Source organism: Pagrus pagrus (genome assembly GCF_965226575.1).
Source record: "Pagrus pagrus genome assembly, chromosome: 14".
Classification (NCBI taxonomy): Eukaryota; Metazoa; Chordata; class Actinopteri; order Spariformes; family Sparidae; genus Pagrus; species Pagrus pagrus.
The window spans coordinates 18,172,645-18,180,160 of record NC_140198.1 but is presented as its reverse complement, the minus strand read 5'-3'; the positions used below and the strand labels follow the sequence as shown (position 1 = coordinate 18,180,160).

The window sequence follows — 7,516 nt, the reverse complement described above, 5'->3', positions numbered from 1 at the left end:
ATCAATTCTTATGCACATAGTGTGATGTTATGATGTCACAGAATTAAATGCCAGACTACTGACGAGACGTTTCAGGAGCAGTGTTTTCTGTGGGAGAAAGGAGCTCTTGTTGGTGTGGATTTCGACCTTTTTAACTTTCAAGACCTTTTACAGGCACAACAACCTACCCACCCCTACTGTTCATGCTATCTGGAACGTGATACCTCTTTACAATATGTACAAGGCCTGTTAGTGTAACTAGCAATAAGACCCAACACAAGCAGAATCAAAGTCATTTAGCTAAGCTAATATGCTAACACGAACAAACACACTCTTCTGTTAGATACACATCTGCAGTAACAGAAGATTAGGTTAGTGTTGATCCTCAAATGGTCATATGTTTGAGTGTTTGTCTCTGTGTTGGACCAGAAACGGCAGCTGATCTGTCCAGGGTATTTCCTCTCTATCAGCCAAATGTCTGCTAGGCCAGCCCCACTGTGACAAGGACTATTCATAATTATAGTCACATGTACGGAGGTCATAAGCACAGAAAATTAATGAATGAGTTATTACTCATGTCTTAAACTCATGGGAGGATTAGATTTGAAAAATTCAACAAAAAGGACTCTGAGTAGATTATACAGTAAATGTCCTGAAAATATAACATCAAAGAGGCCAATATTATTAAAATGATGTTTTTTGCTGTACTTTAAAGGCTTTGTCAAGCTAGTTGTGTCATTTTGACACTTTTCTGTAGTAATGGTGCCTGCCTGCCTTGGCGTAAGTGTACAGTGATCCTCTGTGTCTGCTGTCAGGAGTCAGAGCAAAACCTCTTCTCTGCTTTCAGATATTTGCGTGACACTGCTGAACTGAATTCATATTTGCATTTCTCTTTCCTGGCAAGGTTTAATCAGGTCGTGCCATTGCAACACTACTGCACAGCTGTAGAAGAAATGTATACTGTCAAAAAAAAGATGATGTACATTGGATTATTATTATCCACAAGACTTTAGAAAGTCTCATATGATTGTTAGAACGACAATTTTCAGACAAGTATTGAATTCTAAAATCCCATTTATTCCCAACCTGCATTTTTTTTTTCTAGAGTTTCTCAGAAAATATGACTGCAATTTATTTATATACATCACAAAGACCACCTCCTGACATGACTAAAGGACTATAAGGCACATTGTGTTCTTGTGATCATCAGGTTCTCCATTTGAGTGAACACTGTCACAGAACAGCCATATTACTCTCCGACAAGGAATCGACATTACAGGGGTTGTCAGGACAACCAGCCATGATTCACAGAGCCTCAGATAGGCCTCCACCTTGGGCTAGAAGCACTAGCCATGAGACTGAGCAGATGCTGTGCCAGTCAGCCAATCACAGGTGAGATAGAGGAAAAAGATGACATCATAGGCAAATTAGGGCAAATGCAGTGAGTTTTTTGGTTGTCGTCTCCGCCTGCTTATCAACCCGGCAGCGCTGTTATGCTCAGAAAAAAGAAATCTGTAGGTCTTTGGTGGATAATTTTTAACATGCAGGAAAATATTTAGGAAAAAAAATAATAATTACATTTTAGTACAATTTACAAATGTGAAAACCAGCCCTGTAATATAAAAAAAAATGCAATTACTGTATATCAGGCAATTTAAACTACATGCCACGCAGACAAAACTTAATATAGATTTGAAAATGTTGCATTACAACAGCATCACACAACAATACATGGTTTTACCTGAAATGTTTAAATAGTGCGCAGAGCATGCATAATGCATAATTTAAAAGTGACTAACACCATGGCGCTATATGTAACAGGCTACCAAATAGTAATAAGGAATCTTGTTTGATATAAATATTTAGTGGTAAACATGAGTTTAATTTGAATGTTAATAATTTGAAGCTTGTTATAATGTCATGAACTAGTTACGTTGCTGTGGTGTGTGAAACCTTGTATATCTTGAATTACGTGAGATGTAGAAGCAGCTTTCATCTGTATAAAAGAACACTTTCCATCCATTGACAGTGTTTTATTTCTATTTATTACGTTTCTATTTAATTATTTATACAAAATAAAACTGTACAATTCCATTTATCACTGATGAATATGAATATGTCAGTGATTTATAGTTAATTTAAACTATGCATGTGCAGCTTGTACTCTGTCATGCTGTACATGCATACACATTGTGAAAATGTAAAGGTTTAGAGCAAAAGGTGCATCAAATCCAGTCCGTTAGAGACCTTTTGAGTTAAAACTTTGTACATAAAAAATGCACCTTTGCAAAGCCTTTTGTCATTACCTATTACCAAGGAGGTTATGTTTTTACCTGTGTCCGTTGGTGTGGTTGGTTTGTTACCAGGATTACACAAAAACTAATGAACGGATTTCCATGAAACTTGAATGGAGGATGCGTCTTGTCCCAGAATAGACCCCACTAACTTTTGGTGTAAATCTGGATAAATGGATAGATACAGGAAGCTCTTCTCACTCTCTTTAACATTGTAAGACAATTTGTTAATTTCTTAAGGAATAATGCACGAATCTTGATTAAATAAAATCATGCGTATTTAGGTGGCTAAGTACAAAAGGGGACTGTTGGGCATTGGTGGAGGTATGCACTCTACTGAGTGCCATTCTAGTTCAATTTGTAGTACCAAGTTTTACCAGCCTCCCTGTAGTATTAAGAGGTTAGAAACACAGACCTTGCCTTACAAGTCTGCAAAGAAAGACTTTGAGCTGGACATATAATCCCTCCCTCCTGGCCCTCTCACTCAGCAGGTTTGGTCTGTCAAACAGAAAACCAAGTGTGTCTGCCCGTTGGCTGCCTCCTCCCCCAGACCTGCTGCCTGCATTAATATTCAGCCTCTCAGCCAATAGGCAGAGCAGGGTGGATGACATCATGGGCTAGGGAACAGTGAGCAGCCAGTGAAGCATCCAGCCTGCCGAACAAGCTTGCTTTTAGGGTCAGGAACTGGTCTAACAAGAGAATGGCACTCCTGCCTTTAAACTGTCGTTAGGACTGTACGGCTGACGATGAATCTACCAGAGCTCCGGGCTCCAAGGCGAAACACTGAGCAAGAGAATGTGAAGACATATTTCAGGTAATTCCCTCTCTGTGTATGCAATATGGGATGTGGAGGGGGGGAGGCAGAGGAGGGAGGAGAGGAGAGGAGGAGGAGGGGGAGGCTGTGTATGTAGGGGTGCTTTGTAGCCTTTTTTTTCCTCCTCTTCTTCTTCCACTCTGCATTCTGCCCTGCTAAGAAGGCAGCTGTTTCATCAGCAGTCTGTGCGTTAGGCCGAGATGGAAATGGATGCCCGCATCAGATGGGCTGGACATGTTGTGTATGATCATATACCCCCCTCTGCATCACATCATCTCTGTATGCACTCCCTTGTGCCTCGCAAATAGCATCTTTATTGATGGGGAGGTGTTAGAATCAATGGTAGCGTTTGTATGGGCCTTGTGTGTGTATCTCTGTGTGTGTGTATGTGTGTGTGTGTGTGTTAGTCCTAGAGAAATGCAGCAGCTGCAGTGGCAACACTGGAACAAAAAAGAAGCAATGCTATTTTGGGTCTGTAGACCCGAGGCTGATGGATGGATCAGAGCTGTATATGCTGTGGATGAGGGGGTGATGGATGGTTAATATGCTGATGGATGCTCTTTTGTTATCTCTGCACTGCCTCACTTATGGCCTTTCAAGGGAGGGTTTCACCAAGAAACGGCTTTTATTTCCATTTCTGTCTTTCAATGACCACACACACACAAACACACATGCACGCAGAGCAGAGACGTGTCTCCGTCTCCTGCCGCTAACATGGATGTGTGTAGCAGCTTCATGGCGGCTGTGGTGACAGGGAGATATACAACATCTGGTCACCTGACTTCTTTGGGGATCGGAGTGGGGGCGGGGGCCGGTTCCTGTGAAAGCTGAGCTATTCTGCTTCGGATCTCCCACAGCCATCGCCGCTGGAGGAGGTTGGAGCTTAATTTGTGCCTCCCCATCACCTCTGCTCATTGGGATGTTGGTGTCAGAGCTAACGTGGAGGATGGGAGGAAGGGAGGGAGAGATTCCTCACCCAGGAAGCGCAGTCATCCTCCGGTTTGTGAGGAGCAGGGCCTGATGGGAGACCTGTTGTCTGGCTGTCGTGTGAAAGAGGGATGTTAGGGAGTCATGTCAGTGATCGAGGGAGGGTGAGATGATTGTGGAGGAGAATTGGGGGATGGGAAGCGGAAGGTGCTACTCCCTCTGAACATTGGCCTGTTATATTGATGTAGATGTGATACATGCCCTTCCATCCTTCACTCATCTATCTGTCCAGACATCCAACACCATGACTGCACTCTTCTTCCTTCCCTCTGTACATCCAACCATTTGTGTCTACAGAAAAGACACCAGGCCTCACAGTAGTAATCTAATGCAGTGTCACAGTCAGACAGAGATGCTGTGGTAGAGTAGAAAGTGTTTGGTATGTATACATCCTGCTGTTCGACAAATCTGTGAAACCGTTGCTGGGTAATTGGTCGCCGTTCTGGATCTTAAGACGCCATGCTCCACATGCCACAAGCATTACATATTCATCACACCTATATCTCTGTTACAGGCAAATGGTCAGTTAATATGTCTGTATTTTTCATATCTGTATGAGTCTGCGTAGAACAGACCAGTCTGCCTGTTTAGGTTGCAGGCACCTCATGAAATCTCTTATATTTGCAAAGAAAGAAAACCGGGTAAAAGATGGTAATGTGTCAGATCTGTTATACTGTGAGTTCTGTAATATTGCAAGTGAAAGTAAAACTGCACCTTGTGCACAGTTTGTTGTGTAAACATGATTTGTGCAGGCGTAAATCAAGCTTATCCTGGCTTGGCTTTTTATTAAAGTGTTGTCACAACTGGCCTTTGTGATCAACCAGCACAACTAAAGCTACCATTACTTTTATCTTTGTTTATTTCACTTCATGTTTTATATGTTTCACTCGTGGTAATGCATAGCTATAGCACGCAAATAAATAAAGTGTTTCACATTCACAACACGACACCCTTTGCGCCGTCCATAAAAGAAATGGAGCTTATTTTACCTGCCCCTCACTCAATAAATACATGGCGAATAAACACAGATGGTCTATCAATCAAAGTTACCTAATTTGTACTTACATCAGAAAAAAAGAATTAAAAAAAAAACAGACACAATTATTCCCCAAAATAAGAAAACACTTTACCTGTCAACTTCCTATATAACCTAATTATTCTTTCCTTATACAGTTTCTTGTTTGAACCATATTTAAACAACCCTTTCTGCCACCAACCGCTCAAATACACATCTTCTTTAAGTTTATAATGATGCTTAATAGTGAAATTTCCTACGAACTAAAAAGCAAACAATTATTGTACAAGTTTGAGGTAATAATAATAATAATAATAATACATTTTATTTATAATGCACTTTACATTTAAGCAATCTCAAAGTGCTACAGTACAAGCGTAATTAAAAGGGGACACAGGTTAATAAAAGTTAAAAAAGACAGTGAAAAGTGTACTAAAATTTAGCAGAAAGCTTTCTTGAATAGCTTACAGGTAATACTCTGTATTCTAATCTATGACATGATAGTATATATATATAATGATAATCTCTAACAATGACAGCAACAAAAAATGTCAAAAAAAGTCTAATTTCAGCTTCTTAAATATGAATATACTGGTTTCTTGAGTCCCTTATGACAATAAGCTGAATATCTTTGGGCTGTGGACCAAACAAGACATTTAAGGGCATCATCTCGAGCTTTGAGAAACACTGATCAACATTTTCCAACACTTTCTGACATTTTGTAGTTCAAACATTTAATCGAGGAAAATAATTGACAGATTACTCAACAGTGAAAATAACATTTAGTTGCATCCCAGACCTCAACTAAATCTTTAAGTTTCAGCAGTCCTGACTTAATGAACAGTCTTTTGGTGCGTTCTCTAGAATCCACTTCATGAATAATTATTAGTACTCTTCTCTGAAATATAAACAATGGATTTATGTTGCCTACGTCAAGTAAAGTATTACTGCACATACTTTGCTTTGTTCAAGACAAATATTCTTTATCATATCATTTCCATGACGCCCCTTGTATCAGAATTACCCTGCAGGATTGACGGGAGGGATGCATCATTTTCTAAACCATCACAGGAAAGAGATTGAAATTCAACATTGAATTTGTTAGATTTTAAGCATTTTTGTACACACTGTACAGCTCCATCTGCACACTGAAGCAATGTGAAACCTATTCTTTTTCCAGTGTGTCTGCCTGCATGTCTCCATGGCTTAGCGTGCAGTTCTGGGCTTCCCCATGTTTTCCATTGGCCAGTGTAACCCAACACACACAGCTTCTCTTACCTCACCTCAGCTAACAAAAGCAGTGGACACAGAACCTCATCTTGGCCTGTAGCCTGCTAACTGGGCTGCCTGAAATATGATAGTAGGACACACAGCGCACACAAGTCGGCCTCCATCTGTTGAGGACTTAGTCTAGATGAGTTATGCTGCTATTGTCCGCCGTAGTTATCGTTTAGGACTCCTGTTGACAGTTTATAAATGTGCAGTGGCCTCGTGCTGGGGTGTTTGTGTGTGTTTAAGGACATAGCTGTCTAAAGCGGAGCAGTAGTCTTGTGGTAGGTGTGTCAGGGCTACAGTCTGTGTGTTGTGGATTAGCATGTAGGATTGGAAGCCATCTGGCCATTTTGTCCCAGAAAGGGGAGGGGGAGTAAGTGAGAGAGATGGATGGAGAGAGACAGGGAGAGAGAGTAACAGAGGAAACACTCACACACTGACACATTGACACAGCTCTCCCTCCGTAATCTCCCTACTTGATGTCTGTTGCTACTTAGAATAGGGTGGCTTGTCTGTGTGTGTGTGTTTGTGTGTCCCTCTATGCACTCTCTGTTCGGGACGAAGCTTCTGTGACTTAAACTGTTTCTGATGTATCAAACACATATTGCAAATTTGTCTTCAAGAGAGTCAGAGAAATGTCTTGGGAGGAATCAAGACTCCAGAAAATAAGAGGCATTAAAGCCTTTCCAGTAGGATAAGTGCACAGGGAAAAGATGCCCCAGATGGATCGGGGCTGTTGAGAATGAAAGGGTGAAAATGTTGTGGAGGAGGAAAAGGGTTCAGGTGGTTAAAGAGATTAACAAGTTTCACTGGGTCAAGAGTTTGCAGAGAGTTGCAGAGGGGCACCTGAACTTGAATTTGTTTGAAGAGGAAGAAGCCGCAGAATGTAAAATGTTGGAGGCCAGATGAGTTTTCGGAGAAGGAAAAGACTGCCGATGACCTCGAATGTGGTTCAAAAGGGGACTGTTTCTTCTATTAGGAAGTGCTCTGATTGCCCTCTTGTGGATCCCCTGGCTGTGTTTCCAGAGGTGAGACCTTCACATACAGTCCAGCAGCTTCAGTGTATTAAACAGCTGGGAAGACTTAACTTCAACTGAAGTTTGATCAAGATTGTCATTGACATTAAATTAAAAAATCCACGTTAAAATGTCTACA

General features: G+C 41.0%; 1 protein-coding gene across 2 annotated transcripts in view; it reads left to right on the top strand.

Moving 5' to 3' along the window:
- Positions 1-2,900: 2,900 nt before the first annotated feature.
- LOC311269251 (serine/threonine-protein kinase PAK 3) overlaps positions 2,901-7,516 on the top strand; it is a 34,619-nt gene continuing 30,003 nt past the window's right edge. For both annotated transcript variants that reach the window (XM_084373311.1, XM_084373310.1), the window contains exon 1: positions 2,901-3,087. The gene's annotated coding sequence lies outside the window, so the exon portion shown is untranslated. The remainder of the gene's footprint in view (positions 3,088-7,516) is intronic.